Source organism: Atractosteus spatula, chromosome 5, assembly GCF_055471065.1.
Source record: "Atractosteus spatula isolate fAtrSpa1 chromosome 5, fAtrSpa1.hap1, whole genome shotgun sequence".
Taxonomy (NCBI): domain Eukaryota; kingdom Metazoa; phylum Chordata; class Actinopteri; order Semionotiformes; family Lepisosteidae; genus Atractosteus; species Atractosteus spatula.
The window spans coordinates 59,459,182-59,472,918 of record NC_142710.1 but is presented as its reverse complement, the minus strand read 5'-3'; the positions used below and the strand labels follow the sequence as shown (position 1 = coordinate 59,472,918).

At 38.2% G+C, this 13,737-nt stretch overlaps 1 protein-coding gene across 1 annotated transcript in view; it reads right to left on the bottom strand.

The window, feature by feature from the left end:
- LOC148835365 (plexin-B1-like) overlaps nucleotides 1-13,046 on the bottom strand; it is a 128,347-nt gene extending 115,301 nt beyond the window's left edge. The window contains exon 1 of the mRNA XM_088915291.1: nucleotides 12,686-13,046. The gene's annotated coding sequence lies outside the window, so the exon portion shown is untranslated. The remainder of the gene's footprint in view (nucleotides 1-12,685) is intronic.
- Between the last annotated feature and the right edge of the window lie 691 nt (nucleotides 13,047-13,737).

The window sequence follows — 13,737 nt, the reverse complement described above, 5'->3', positions numbered from 1 at the left end:
GTTTATTTACTCTCAGTTTAGTTTCCTTATTTTTGTGTAAGGTCTGCCTTTCTTCAACATGTCGAGTGATACTATCTGCTTATAAAAGGTTAGAAATTATACCGCCCTATAGTGCCTTCTCTGAGGACCAGTGATAAATGACTGAAGTATGAAAATACTTCCTTTAAGAAACAAGACAGCACCAAGCAAGCTTTGTGTAAGCCACTTGTTGACACCATTTACTCACAAACACCACTACATGAAAGCTTAAAGAAGTGTCTCATAACAATGGTTAAACCAATAGAAGAAGGAGGCCTGGAACTGTGGGCCTGCAGGATTGTATGGGCCTTTGTATTCAGCCATTTGTTGTTTTTTATTCACTTTAGGCTGTGACAAAAGAGAATCCTCCTCCCCTTACATTTTTCCCCCTCCACCATCCCCCTAAAATCAGTTGTTTCATTTAAATATCCACCTTCATGTCGGTCATGATGCCTTGTGGTTAAATGCCACAGATCTCACAATAGGACAGGAGAGCTGTTCGCTCACAAGTTGGGTATGTTGCACCTCTCCAGTTCGCTTAGCTCTGGCTCTGTGCAGGGAGATGCAGAGCCACATTTCATTTACAAGGGACAACACAACAGTTTAACATCTGTCATGTCAGTAAGGTGAGAATTGAACTCCATGTCCCCTTTAGAGTCCAAAAGCTGACATGCTCTCCTTTGTACTGCAAGGCAAGTACCCAGCCTCTAAAAATACAACAAAACGAGAGACTTTTGGATCAGTCTCTTGGAAACGTAGCCCCATGGGAAATATGAGAAGAAATGAACAGGTGGATTCATTGTTAGATTAATGTTAAAGTGAAACAGCCACTTGTAGAAACTCTCTCAGATCTCTGGTAAAAGATAGCAGCCCCATCCATCTCGAAACACTCATTCATGAACCTATATACTAATAAAACAAAGCAGATGGGAAATGTTTTGATAAATCTTCTTTAGCATTGCTGCCAAACTGAATTTTCAGATTTTTCACCGAAACTAGAAAATTACTGGCTACTTCAATGAGAACCAAAGTAATTGTAAAGCCATACACAGATAATTATTTTAAGCATCTGAGGTTTTAGGTTCATAGCCACTTAAAGCACCTTCGTTTCTAGTCTAAACCTTCATTTAGCTTTATTCAGCTCTTCTCTAAACAGTGATTTTATACTGTGAAACCACCACTCCAGCAGCCTTACATTGTAGATAAAAAATGTATAGTAAGCATGCTAAGCATATCGGTAGCTTTTTTAAGAAAAAATGTAAGGAACAGGTTTCATAATTGAAACTTTTTTGGCAGTCTTACATAGAGTAAATGTTGTTTCGCTTGAGTATTAGACACATATGAAATTATTAAAGTAGCTATGAAGAGAGGTAACAGGAACCCAACTCAATATTGCAAATTCCCAAGTGAGTCTTTTAACAACATTGAAAATATACTCTAGTACAACACAGACTAAAACTAGATTTCCATCCCATACAAGGTTTGCACCTGGTTCTTGCTTTGTAATAAAATGACATTTTAAAAAATCTCAGAATATTTTCTAGATTCATCTTTAATAAGAATACATTCCCCCGGAGGGAATTTATAATTTTGTAACGTGAGGAGTTTGCAGCATAGTTGTAAAAAGCACTATATGAATAGGCCCTCTCTATCTTTACTTCCAGAGCTCTTCAATTGAAAACTGGAGAGAAGTATATTATATCCCAGGAGGAATCTATACTGCAGCATTTATTGTTTTGAGGTGTCAAATCACAAACAAAGCCATCCAGCTGATGAATGACCCAGCAGCGCATACAGTCATTAAAAGCTTTGAAGTACATGTTCATTAGATCTAGCCAAGCTGCTGAAAACCCTTTCGTTTTTTTCTGAAAATTAAATTAGATTCCGGAGGTCATTAACCCAGCAAATTTAAAATAAAGTTATCATGTGACCAGGCAATGTAATCAGACAGGGATACAACATAACATATGACCCACTAACATGAGAATGACAGGCCTGTACACTATATTTCTGCACTGCAATCCCCAAAAAGCAGCAAAACAGCTGCACAGAACCAGTTAGAGGGCTGACTCAGCTTTCATTAATGCAATTTGTATAAAACACAAGTTTAGGGGAAAGTCAGATTCTAATCTTGCCTATTTACACTCTCTTGTGTATAAATCTCTCCTTCTGAGTAAATATACTATATATATATATTTATACTAAATATACTAAACAGTTTAGTTAGAACCCACTACACATCTTTCTACGATCCCTTGCACCACTCAGTCTCTTCCTTCACTCTTGCAGCTTCTACCTGGTTCATTCCTCATGAAGGAAAAGACGGGTCCTGTCAGCCTTCTTCCTACAGCTAAGCTCCTGTTTCCTTAGCCTCAGGCCAGTAACACCACAAAATTCTACTACTCTCCATAACCCACTGGTTAGGATTTGAACTACTCAAATAAAGGACTAATGCTGTAGGGACCTTAACAACAAAACTGGATGGTGGAAGGCAAGGAGCTGAACCTTCAGCTGACCACTGCTAAAGCAGTGGCTTATATTGGATGGGTTATTATATCCAGGCTTCCCAAAAGTAAATCAAACCTTCAACCCATTCATCCATTCATTTACAGAAAGCTACTTATTCCTGTTAATAATCTTGGAAGAATAAGTCAGGACTACACATTTGGCAGAATGCTAGCGCATTGTGGGTCTCTCACACACACAAGTACAATTTAGAGACACTTGCTAATCTACAGTAGCTACCATATCTTCATAATCGGGGAAGGACCTGGAGCACCCAGCATAAACCCACACAAACACAGGGAAAACACACAATCTCCTCAAAGAAAGCCCCCAGAATCCCAGATCTCCAATTCCCAAATCCAGAATCAAACCCAGAACCCAAGAGCTGTGAGGAGACATACTACTGTGCCAGCAGTTTTGTGGATGTTAGTTCTCAATGAACTTTTAAGATCTACAGTACAATTTTGTAGATCAATACAGTACAAGCAGCTAAAGAAACAAGGCAGGCTGAATGTCATGTTCTTCTCTGCATCTTTTTCACACTAAATTAAGTTTTTATGTCTCAATCTTAACCACAAAGCTTTCAGGCTGGATAAAAACCCACAATTTGACACCACTGGTAGGACTACAACTGTAAGGCACAGTCATTATGTCTGGCCGAGATGAACTTTGTTCTTTTTGAATCCGAATTTGCTGTGACAGACTTCATTCATCAGCCTCTTCCCTTGACCTTTCATTCATTTAATGAAAACATCTCTGAGAATTATAAACAAGTTCATGTTCACCAGAAAAGTTACTTCTAGACGAGCCAAAAACAAAGCTGGACTTTACACAGCTGAGGTTTAAACATGCCTAATTTTTAAAATTTGTCATTGAATTCTGGGCAGCTTGGTATGAAACCATTCTTGTATGGAAAAAATGAAGTGAACTGGCATTCTGTCAAATATGTGAATGACTGTAGCACAAGCAACAATTACAATAATTCATAAACATTTCTGACCGAGAACTGTAAGGAAGGTATGTCAAGTTCGTCTGCTCAAGCATTTGATTTGGCCAAACACTCAGCCTTTCCTAATACAGCAAAGTTGTGTTGGTGCTTTATTTACAGAAGACAAATGCAAACTTGCACAATTTCTACTACTGATTTAGTCTAATTAAAATGCTATGTGAAAGTACTGAACTCTGAGTGCCAATTATATTATAAAAAGGTTGTTTTTAAGAAGCGTGCTTCAGAGTCATACTTCAGAGTCAATTCAATTTAAACGTCATTTATGTATTTTGCTGAAACCAAACAGAAAATGACCTGGAGTACTAGACGGGGCTCCAGCACAATATGGTCTCAGCTGCATGAAAATCTGCTTAAGAAACCCAGGGTCCACTTTATTCTGCTGCTGAACTGCTTCCGAAAGGGTTGTGGGGGCCTTTGGCTGGTAATTAATGAAACAAATCAACTCTGAAACTCTCTCAGACACGCACAGTGCCTGCCTGTTCTCTGCCAGCTACACAAAGGAGGCTCAGAAAAAGGGAGAAAATTAAATTTCACCAACAGAATCGAAGTGCAGATGAAGCTCACAGCTTTTGCCACGTTGCAGCATTGCCCAATGTAGTTCCATCACCTTGTCTCTGCTGGCATTTTTCTCATTCCTCACAGTAAAACATTTTTTATGCACTGTATTAAATTTAAGAAATGCCATGAGATCCAAAATCTAATTTTCAAGGGAGTTCTGAGGCAACACAGTGAAGCTTTCCAAAAAGCAATATAAGAAAGATTATTGCAGTCCACAGAGGATGTGAACAGTCTCTTGAATTAAGACTGAAGCCCACAGTCCCAAGTGGTTACCGTAACAAAATAAAAAAAAAAACACCTTCAAGATCTGTTATCTTAAATATAACATTCAGGGACACGTGTGTGAAAGGTTTATAACTACTCTGTATTCTATTTGAGACCTATCAACTGTGCTGTTAGCCCAACTGGTATATATAAAGAAAAGTAGGATGCATCAAAATAAAGATTACAGCAATCTCACAATTTCAACAGTTTTCACATTAATGAACAATTAAACGTTAAGCCCCCCCCCCCAGCATAGAATATTTGCCAAAGCAATGCAGCATACAAAATAAATGAAGACTTATGTAGAGATATTTACATATAAGGGGAAATGAGGTAGAACTGAGAACGTTATCTGCCTTAAGGTAAATTGTAGACCAGAGATGATCAACATTCCTTAGGAAAAGAGCATCTCAAACAAGGTAATGACCCTCCATTCTTCAAAAGAAGGATTTGTCTTTTTATCTGATATTTAACTTAGATAACCTTTGAATTTAAAACAGATTTAAATTTCCTTGGGAAAATAAATGTTACTATATGTAAAATGCTACTTTTGTATCAGAAGAATTAATACATTTAAAAATCTATTTCCTGCTTAAAATGTGAAGGGGTGGGGAGATATCATCTGATCAAGTCTAACCTAAAATATTTTCAACACAATTTTACATTTTCTAAACCATTTTGTCCTATACCTCCACAAATATTTTTTTTTCACAGTTTTCCTGTGAATCTAAATGAGAAAATGGCCAATGTACTCTATAAAGGAATGCTCAACAGGAATGCCCAAGGCTACCCCTTCAGGTTTTATAAGAACCTTACAATCAGCTAAGGTTCTTTTCACCTGGTTCATTCCGTGACCAACCAAGCTAAGTTCAAACAGCAACGAACTCCATTGCTAAAAACCAAATAGGTTTAAATTTACTTTAGTTTAGCACCGATTACTCTTTGACTACTTGACAGTCTTTACATGTTCTCAAAATATCCCTGTTCTACTTACAAGTAACACTTGTTTTTTACCTTTGCACTGTCCAAATTATCATTCTGCAGAAGCAGCAGGGTAAGCCCCACAGATATCTTTATAATAGCACTTCACTCCACATCAGGATTTGCTTCCTGTTTCCTTAAAAGCTTCTGTTACTTCATGTTATCTGCCATAGTCCTTCCTGGTGTAGTGGTGACCATTCCCCGCAGCATTTTTTTTTCTCACATACTCCCAAAGGTCAGAGCATATGAACACAATGTCATCATAATTCTGATGCACACCAAGTTACACCACAAAGCCGTTACAAGTGATTTTAGGGTTCACAGCTCCTCTTTGAAGAGAGCTTTAAAGTTCATAAATGGTTACTAGGTTCACCTTCTTTTACTATTGGCTCACCATTTGAACTTTTATGGATGAAATTCGAGATGGTCATTTCTCCAGACAGGGTGGTTTCAGTAGCTTCATGGGCCTTTTCTGTGGGAAAATAAACTTGTGGGTTCCCAGTCTTCAGTGCGAAGACCTCAAATTTAGCTGTAATTCAGGATCTGACAACCCTGTTCTTGGAGAGACTCAATGATGAAACAAGCGAGTGTTTTTCAGACCGATCGCAAGTGTTTGATCCATTTAGCCCACGATTTGCACAAACTTTAGTTCTTGAGGACTGCACTGTATGGACATTCTTCCCCACCAAATGATTTCTTATTCTGTATTCATAAACTAAACAAAATTGAATTATCCTGGGCCTTTAGAATTACTACTGATCTGTGAATCACCATGACCTGCTATAAGAAGCAGACACAAAGCAAAGTGATGGTTGCTGTCTTACACCTAGTTATACATGCTGGTCAAATTTCCCTGGCAGTAGAAGAGGCATCCCACTGTAAAAAAAAAGAGCTTGTTGATGCGCCACTTTGATGGACTGTCATCATCTATTGCAGCTTTTTGCAAGGTAGCAGTTTGTCTGATTACATGACATCAGCTGCCCCCTTCCTTTCTGAAGTGTAGCCCATGTGTGAAAAGATCAAGCTAACAGGAAAATTCAGAGGGAAATTATCTTGACACCTGTGACAGATGTGGTGCTTTGATGACTGTTCAAATGGTTTAGTTGATGTTGATTTTGACATTCACTGATGAAGTTTAGGGGATGCTGAGATGCACATCCTGCAATACATACTTAGTTGGCTCACAGTACTGATAGCAAGTAAATGCAAGAGCAAAAAAAGCTTTGATTCTTCTCCATCCTTCCTTCCTTCGGCATCCAGGTCCTTTTAAAATGAAAGTTATCATCTACTTACTGTAGCGGAGCAAAACTCAACCCATTACCCTTCCAGCTGATTTTTTTCTATAATATATAGATTCTCAAACATTTTCCTGATCATCAGAACACTCGGTGCAACAAATAAGGTAGTTAAGATTGTAGGAAGGTTTGCATGTTGCAACAGAGCAATTGATATTGCAGGTTTTTGTCCCTTTTACAATAATTCTTTTTGTTGTTTTATACACCCACCCCATCTGAAATCACTGATGTGTTTAAACCTCGGCTCTCTGAAAGCAACTCTCGCACTTGTTCAGAATAGAAAACCTACTAGTGAGCTTCTCCGACAGTCATAGCGCCCTAGATTACTAATCCTAAACCTGCCCCTGATGGCAATTGAGCACTGCCTCTAGGGAAATCGCAGTCACAGTCCGCTAATAACAAAATCCAGGCTCAAAGCAGAAAAGTGTGGGTCATAGAGTTCTACCTATGCTCCAGTTGAGCACCATTACTGATAGAGCTACTGTTGAGCCCCAGACAACACAATACCACCAGACAATTTCTGTAGGAAACTCGAGAAGAAATAAATTATCCTATTGGAAAAGCATTGCATAGCACACCGTGCAGGGCACACCTGTTTGTCTCAGTCACCGTTCAGAAACTGAGGCTATTCTATTAGCTTGGCAAAATAAATCAGACACAACAGAAGACAAGGCTACAGAATGTGCATATGCAGAACAGGTAAAGATATAGTTTTGATTGTGTGGCTTCCCACAAACCATATCCAGTAACATATACAGAACACCCATCTGACATACTGCATGACTTTGGAAATATGTTAATCGACATCGAGTGAGGTGCACTTTGAAACTCAATCACCCTGAGGCTGTTCCATATGCTGCTAACCATCTGCATCCAGCAGTCATCCCCTTTAAAGGCAGAGACAAACCTCAGTTCCTCTCAATTTCATATAATTCTTACAGCCAGCAAATTAAGAACGGAAGAATTAATCTTGTGGGGAAAACAAAAATCTGTAGGAGAGCTGCGTACACATGAGATTGACAAATTTGATTCCAGAGGAACCAGTCAGCAGGAGCAAGAAATAAAAATGGAAGGAAATAAAGTGTCTGACAGCCGATCAAGGTTAAATTGAGGCAGCAACTGGAGAAATACAGTCAAGAAATCTGTGCACTTTCCGCAAGAAAAACATAAGCCTAGTATTATATGCAAGCCTGTAAGTCCAAGTTATTACATAGTTTGGGTTATGTAACAGCATTAAAAAGATCATTGCTGTATATAAGAAAAAAATTATTAAATGGATCTTTGATTCCACTTTATTTTGAATATTATCCAACTCAAAGCCACTGTACATCAAAACTGATACTGAAGCTGGACGACTGAATTTAAATTAAATGCACCTGAAAGACAACATGTCAAAGCCCTTCAAAAGATATAATGTGCTTATAAAATTCAGTTGGAAAGAAGAATCATTTAGCAAATACCTACAAATGTGCCTTTTTCCACAATTTCCCGTTGAAGTCAATATGACCATAAAGGCCCACTCTTGGGTGTTCTCAGGGAGAAATCAGTTTCAGATTTTCAGAAGTAGAGGTTCAGTAGATGAATAAATTCTAGAGCTACTTTAAGATAAATAGGAGGAAGTAGTATCTGTTACCAGATAAACTGTTTGTTGACTGCCTGCTGTATCTAAAGATACAATATTCCCAGTCATTCCTCTCCTACACAGCAATCATACTATGATAGAGAAGCAAACAGAAAAGTAGAAAAGTTTACATGTGAATTAAAAGAATATAACCACTTTACTCTTAAATTAAAGGAAATAAGTGCCGAATAATTCAAAATTCAAAACTACCAGAGCCATACCGAAAGCTTTCAGTCTATGCTGAAAATATCACGGTTCACAAAAAAACATATACAGTATTGCTAGTTTTCTAGAATGAACAATTACATATAGTGCCCTCCAAAAGTGTTCTTACTTTGTGGTTCCAACATCACAGTCAAGCGATTTGTATTTGTGATCACAATGAGCACAATACAGCATATGCTTTGGATAAGTCCATTTATACATGTTATCATATTAGAAACAAAAGCATACTTTGGGTTCAACCGAGTGATTTCAAGTGACCACAAGTATAATCTTTAAGTAAATTTCAGGGTAAAAGTCTGGTTTTGGTTGCATATCTCTTTGAGGCAACAGTGGCATTAAGTCTATGAGCCACTGAACTTACCAGAATTTGTTAAATAATTTCAGAAGCTTTGCCAAGCCTTTGCAGCAGTTCCTGAAGTTTGAGGTATTGCCCATTTTTGCGTAGTTCAGACTCAGCACATAAATTGGATTTATATCACTTTAACAGTGTTACGATTTTCCATGTTTTTTCTCCTGATGAACTCCTTGGTAGCATTGGCTGTATGTTTTGGGTCATTGTCATGCTGCATGGAAGGTGAAGCCCATCCCATTTAAAAAAAAAGTTTCTGTGGACTTCATAATTCATTCTGCTGTTGCCATCATTAGCTACATCATCAATAAAGAGGAGTGAGACAGTTCCAGAGGCAGTCATGCATGTCCAGGCCATGACATGACATGACATGACCTCCACCATGCTTCACAGATGAGGTGGAGTAGTTTGGAGCTTCTACAGCTCCTTTCTTTCTCCACACTTTAATCTTTTCCCACACTTTAGTTAAGGATTATGTTAAGTCTTATCTCTCTATAAAACTGTTGCAAAACTCCCCTGGCTCTTCTCTGTACTTCTGAGCAAATTCTGATATGGCTTTTCGGTTCTTGGTGGTGATGAGAGGTTTACATCTTGCAGAGCAGGCTTTATAACTTAGTTGTTTCAGTCTTCTGCAAACTGTGGATTTTAGTACCTTGATCCCTAACCTCCAGGGTATTTTGGTGATTTCACCAACATTTGTTTTGGCTTCCCCGAGAAAGTTTTGGGCATCAACTGCAGACATTTTTCTTCGTCAACCTATTTTGGGTTGATTTGTAATTATACCTGTGCTTTAATTCGAAATTGCTGAATTTCGTATGTCCAGTTTATGTGCTGTGGTTCTGATTTAACTTCCTCTTCTCTTAGCTTCAGAATTAAGATGTTATTTTAACCGAAAGGTCTTTGGTTTTCATTTTGACTTTACACTACGGACTCCAAACACTGAAATTAAAGAAGTTAGATTATTTTTTATGAGTCTAATAGCCCAACAAAAAAACACCTGACCAACAAGAAGTAACTGCCAGCAAACTGTACCGACATATGTGCTACTGCAAAATAAAGGTTTAACACTAGCAATATTAGTTTAATCGATCCAACAGGGAAGAACCAAATTCACTTTTATTAAAATAAAATATCCAGAAGTTTTTTTCATGAAAAATGAAATGAAACCATAGTTAAAATCCCAGTTTAGACTCCCGACCTCCTTTTGGCAGGGTTTATAGCTGTACACATATGGGCATTGATTCGGAGAAACATTTCATTTGCAAGTGTCTGACTTTACTTCTCAGCCAGAACACATACATCCTGGCTACAGTACACAGATGCAAAAACTTTCTTAGAAAAAGGAGACCATGCAGAGCTGCCATTACAGATATGAGTAAACATTCAAGGGCAGATGGCTATCTTTTCAGGAATCCAAATATATTAGTTACAAACCACAGTGAAGAAAAACAAGAAAAGTCACTTTAGCCTTCTGACCTTCTATACAAATTGCATTCCAAACAAAACAATATATAATGTGTTTTACCTTCATACAGATGTACTTACGTGTACAGTGCTGAACTATCAATATAGTATTTAATTTCAAATTAATTATTAAATTAGTTAATCATAGTTTGGCTTAATTTTCCTAATTTAACACAAAACGTAGCTGAATTTATACACTTATCGTCAATGCTTATTAGATTTCATATTTGCAGCAGTTTTTAACAGGTCAATTTCTCATAATTTTTTGGAAAGATACCAATTAAAGAGTACCCATACCACTACTAGGTACTACATACACCTGCAACTCTTCATGCTGATAGATTGATTTATTTTCTCAATCCAGAATCTACTTCTCTTATTACCACCTTGTAGCCTGATCTTGTCAGAAGCTAAGCCAAGCCTAGGTCTGGTTAGTATAGTAGACACATAAGGGAAACCAGGTTGCTGCAGTGAGTACAGTCAGTGGACCAGTAGGTGGCACACTCCTCCCTGGACCAGCACATCAATATAATAATAATAAACTTTATTTTATATAGCGCCTTTAAAGGTGGCTTCTCAAAGCGCTTTACAGAATGACAACAACAATAAATAAAAAGAATACACAAGATAAAACACTATTACAATATACAGAGGAGACCGTATATGGTGGTACTAAGAAAAGCAGACGGGTGAAGAATAGAACCAGTTAAGTAAAGGCTCTTCTGAAGAAGAAGGTTTTGAGTCTGGATTTGAAGGAGTTTAGCAAAGGTGACTCTCTGATATCCTTGGGCAGAGAGTTCCAGAGCTTGGGGGCATAACAGGAGAAGGCCCTGTCACCCATACAATGTAGACGGGCTTGGGGGACAGTAAGGAGGGCAGAATTAGAAGAGTGAAGGTTGTGAGGTGGGGAGTAAGGAGATAATAGTTCAGACAGGTACTGAGGTGCCAAGCCACGCAGAGCCTTATAGGTGAGCATGAGGATGTTGACCAGGGACACTGTGTCACAGAAAGTACCATTCTTCAGATGAGACCTTAAACTCATTGAGACCTTAAGCAAAAGATTTTTAACTACTGGGTCATTAAAGATCCCACGGCACTGTGCAACAGTGTTAACACCAGGGCTTGAGCAATGCGGAAACCTTAAATTCCCCCCTTCATTCAACTGTGAGGTAATGTTGAATCTCTCCACCTGATCCACAGTGTTTTGGGGCTCAGGCAGGTGCTCCCCTCCTATAAATGGAGGACTTTGGGATCCTTCAGGGTGAAAACTGCTCCACAAAAGCAAGCAACTAACTACGATCACTTCAAATTTCATTCGGGTATTGTGCACAGTGAGTCAAATATTACACTGTCCATTCCAGTGGGGCATTTATGTAGAATTGTTTTTTTTTATCGATAATAGCTATTTAGGAACATTAAAGTTTAATTCAAATGGTCATAAAATTAAAATATATATATATTTATTTATTTCAAAACTATTATGGGCTTTAATGTTCGTAACCTTAAATGTAAAATATTACTGAAAACCGCTTCATGAAGTATTTGGAAAGCTAACTTGGTTTCAGGGAAAACAGCAGAATATGCTTTTCCTAAGGCTAACTGCCTTGCCAATGTTTCTCACTGAACGAAATACTGAAACTGCGCAACAGCGGCTCCTGCTGGAAGAAGTTAAAACAACATACGAATGCTGCCGTATTCATATACCCTGACCACCCGCTGATTTTAGATCTGTAAACCACTGGTCAGCTGCAACAAGATCAAGTGGCCCCCACCCCCAATGCAAACCAAAGAGGACACACTGCAACGCTATAGGGATTTCATCATAAAAGAGGGGGTGGTTATTCACAACGTTTAAGCTTTTCGCTAGTCTTTTTTTTGCGGCAAATGTATTTGTAGCATTTTCTCACAAACCTCCGTCACAAAGTGCTAGGAAGGAAATAAACTAGAAGCGTTGTCTAGAAGTCATTAAAATTACAATACACCCTTTAACGAAAAATTATATTCAGTTTGGGATGTTTGCGTACGGGTTAGTGCAGGTCACAAACGTGTAATTAAAATTATATTATTGGAAAAGATTAAAAGGCGCCTATTATGTGTCAATTTCAATTCCATTCGAAAGGAAACCAGCGGTTTGAGTTCTATCAACAGACTATTATGGCTAAATATATGAGGGATGATGCAGTGATTTATCGTTACTTGAGAGATAGGTATTCCTCTGAACCGCAAGTTTGGGATCACCCATAGATTTGTAATTGCAGTTGAAAGCATCAACATTGCTCAGAAACCCCAATCACCGAATTCACATAATTTATAATACAGCTTTAATACGTGAGCAAATAAAGTAAAACAGCGACAAATAAAATTTAGCTCGGGAAATAACACTTTGCGTTTCTTACCTTTGTATCAGAAGTAGAAAACAAGTTTACAGATCTTATTTCCCAAACAAATGCGTCTCAGAAAGGGGATTTAATCCAGTTTCATCAGCAGCAGTGAAAACTCGCTAACTTCCAAAGGAAAATGTATGGATCGAGATATCCCATCAACTTGTTCTCAAAGGTGGAAAAAAAAAATCCCATTCACTGATTGCCTGAAATAAAGTTTCTTCTCCCTTCACAACTCGGTTTTCAACGAAATCTGCCTGAAACGGTAGGCAAGCAGATGTTTGTATGGAGCTCACCTCTTTAAATTAAAGTACTTTGTCCAAATTCAGTACTCTCCGTGAGCGGCTGCTTTTTTAACTGTGATGGGTGCCTTCCACAGTTATCACATGTACCCGGTGAACAGTAGTGGGAATAAAGAGCGTTCGCAGGACAGATTACCTCACTTGGGCCTGCCCTCTGAACACTCAATACTTAAAGGGGCTGGCTCAAATAATTGCTCCGCAAATGCATTTACAACAGACGGGCCCCCTCGACGTTGTGTTCTCCACACATAGTTCTTAAAGGGGCAACACTTCCAGACCACAAAACTACGCACTTCAGATCATTACAACAACACTTCATTCTGCCTGCTGCCGTTCCCGATTATTAGGGTCAGGGTAATACAGAGAATGCTTTCAGAGGAAATGAATTCATTTTTTCAGCAGCACCAGATCCCTCCACATACCATCCTGTCCAGCCCTGTAGAAATCAAAAGACTAGAGAAACGACCTCAAAGTTAAGAATGAATCATTTGTAAGCCTAAAACTTTTAATGTGCATAATTTTTAGATCTATTCATACCGCAGGTGTAAACATTTAAAAAGCATTAAATACGTTTAAAATTACAGTAAAATGCTCATTAAAACATAAGGGCATTCAATTCTTATTACGAAAACGTAAATTACACATTACACAACAATAAAATTAACACCACTAAATACATCTTCGGTTTCCAGCTGATGATTACAACAAATATTGACCCCATCTTGATGTGGGCATCACTTTTGAGGGAAATGACAGTTAAATTCA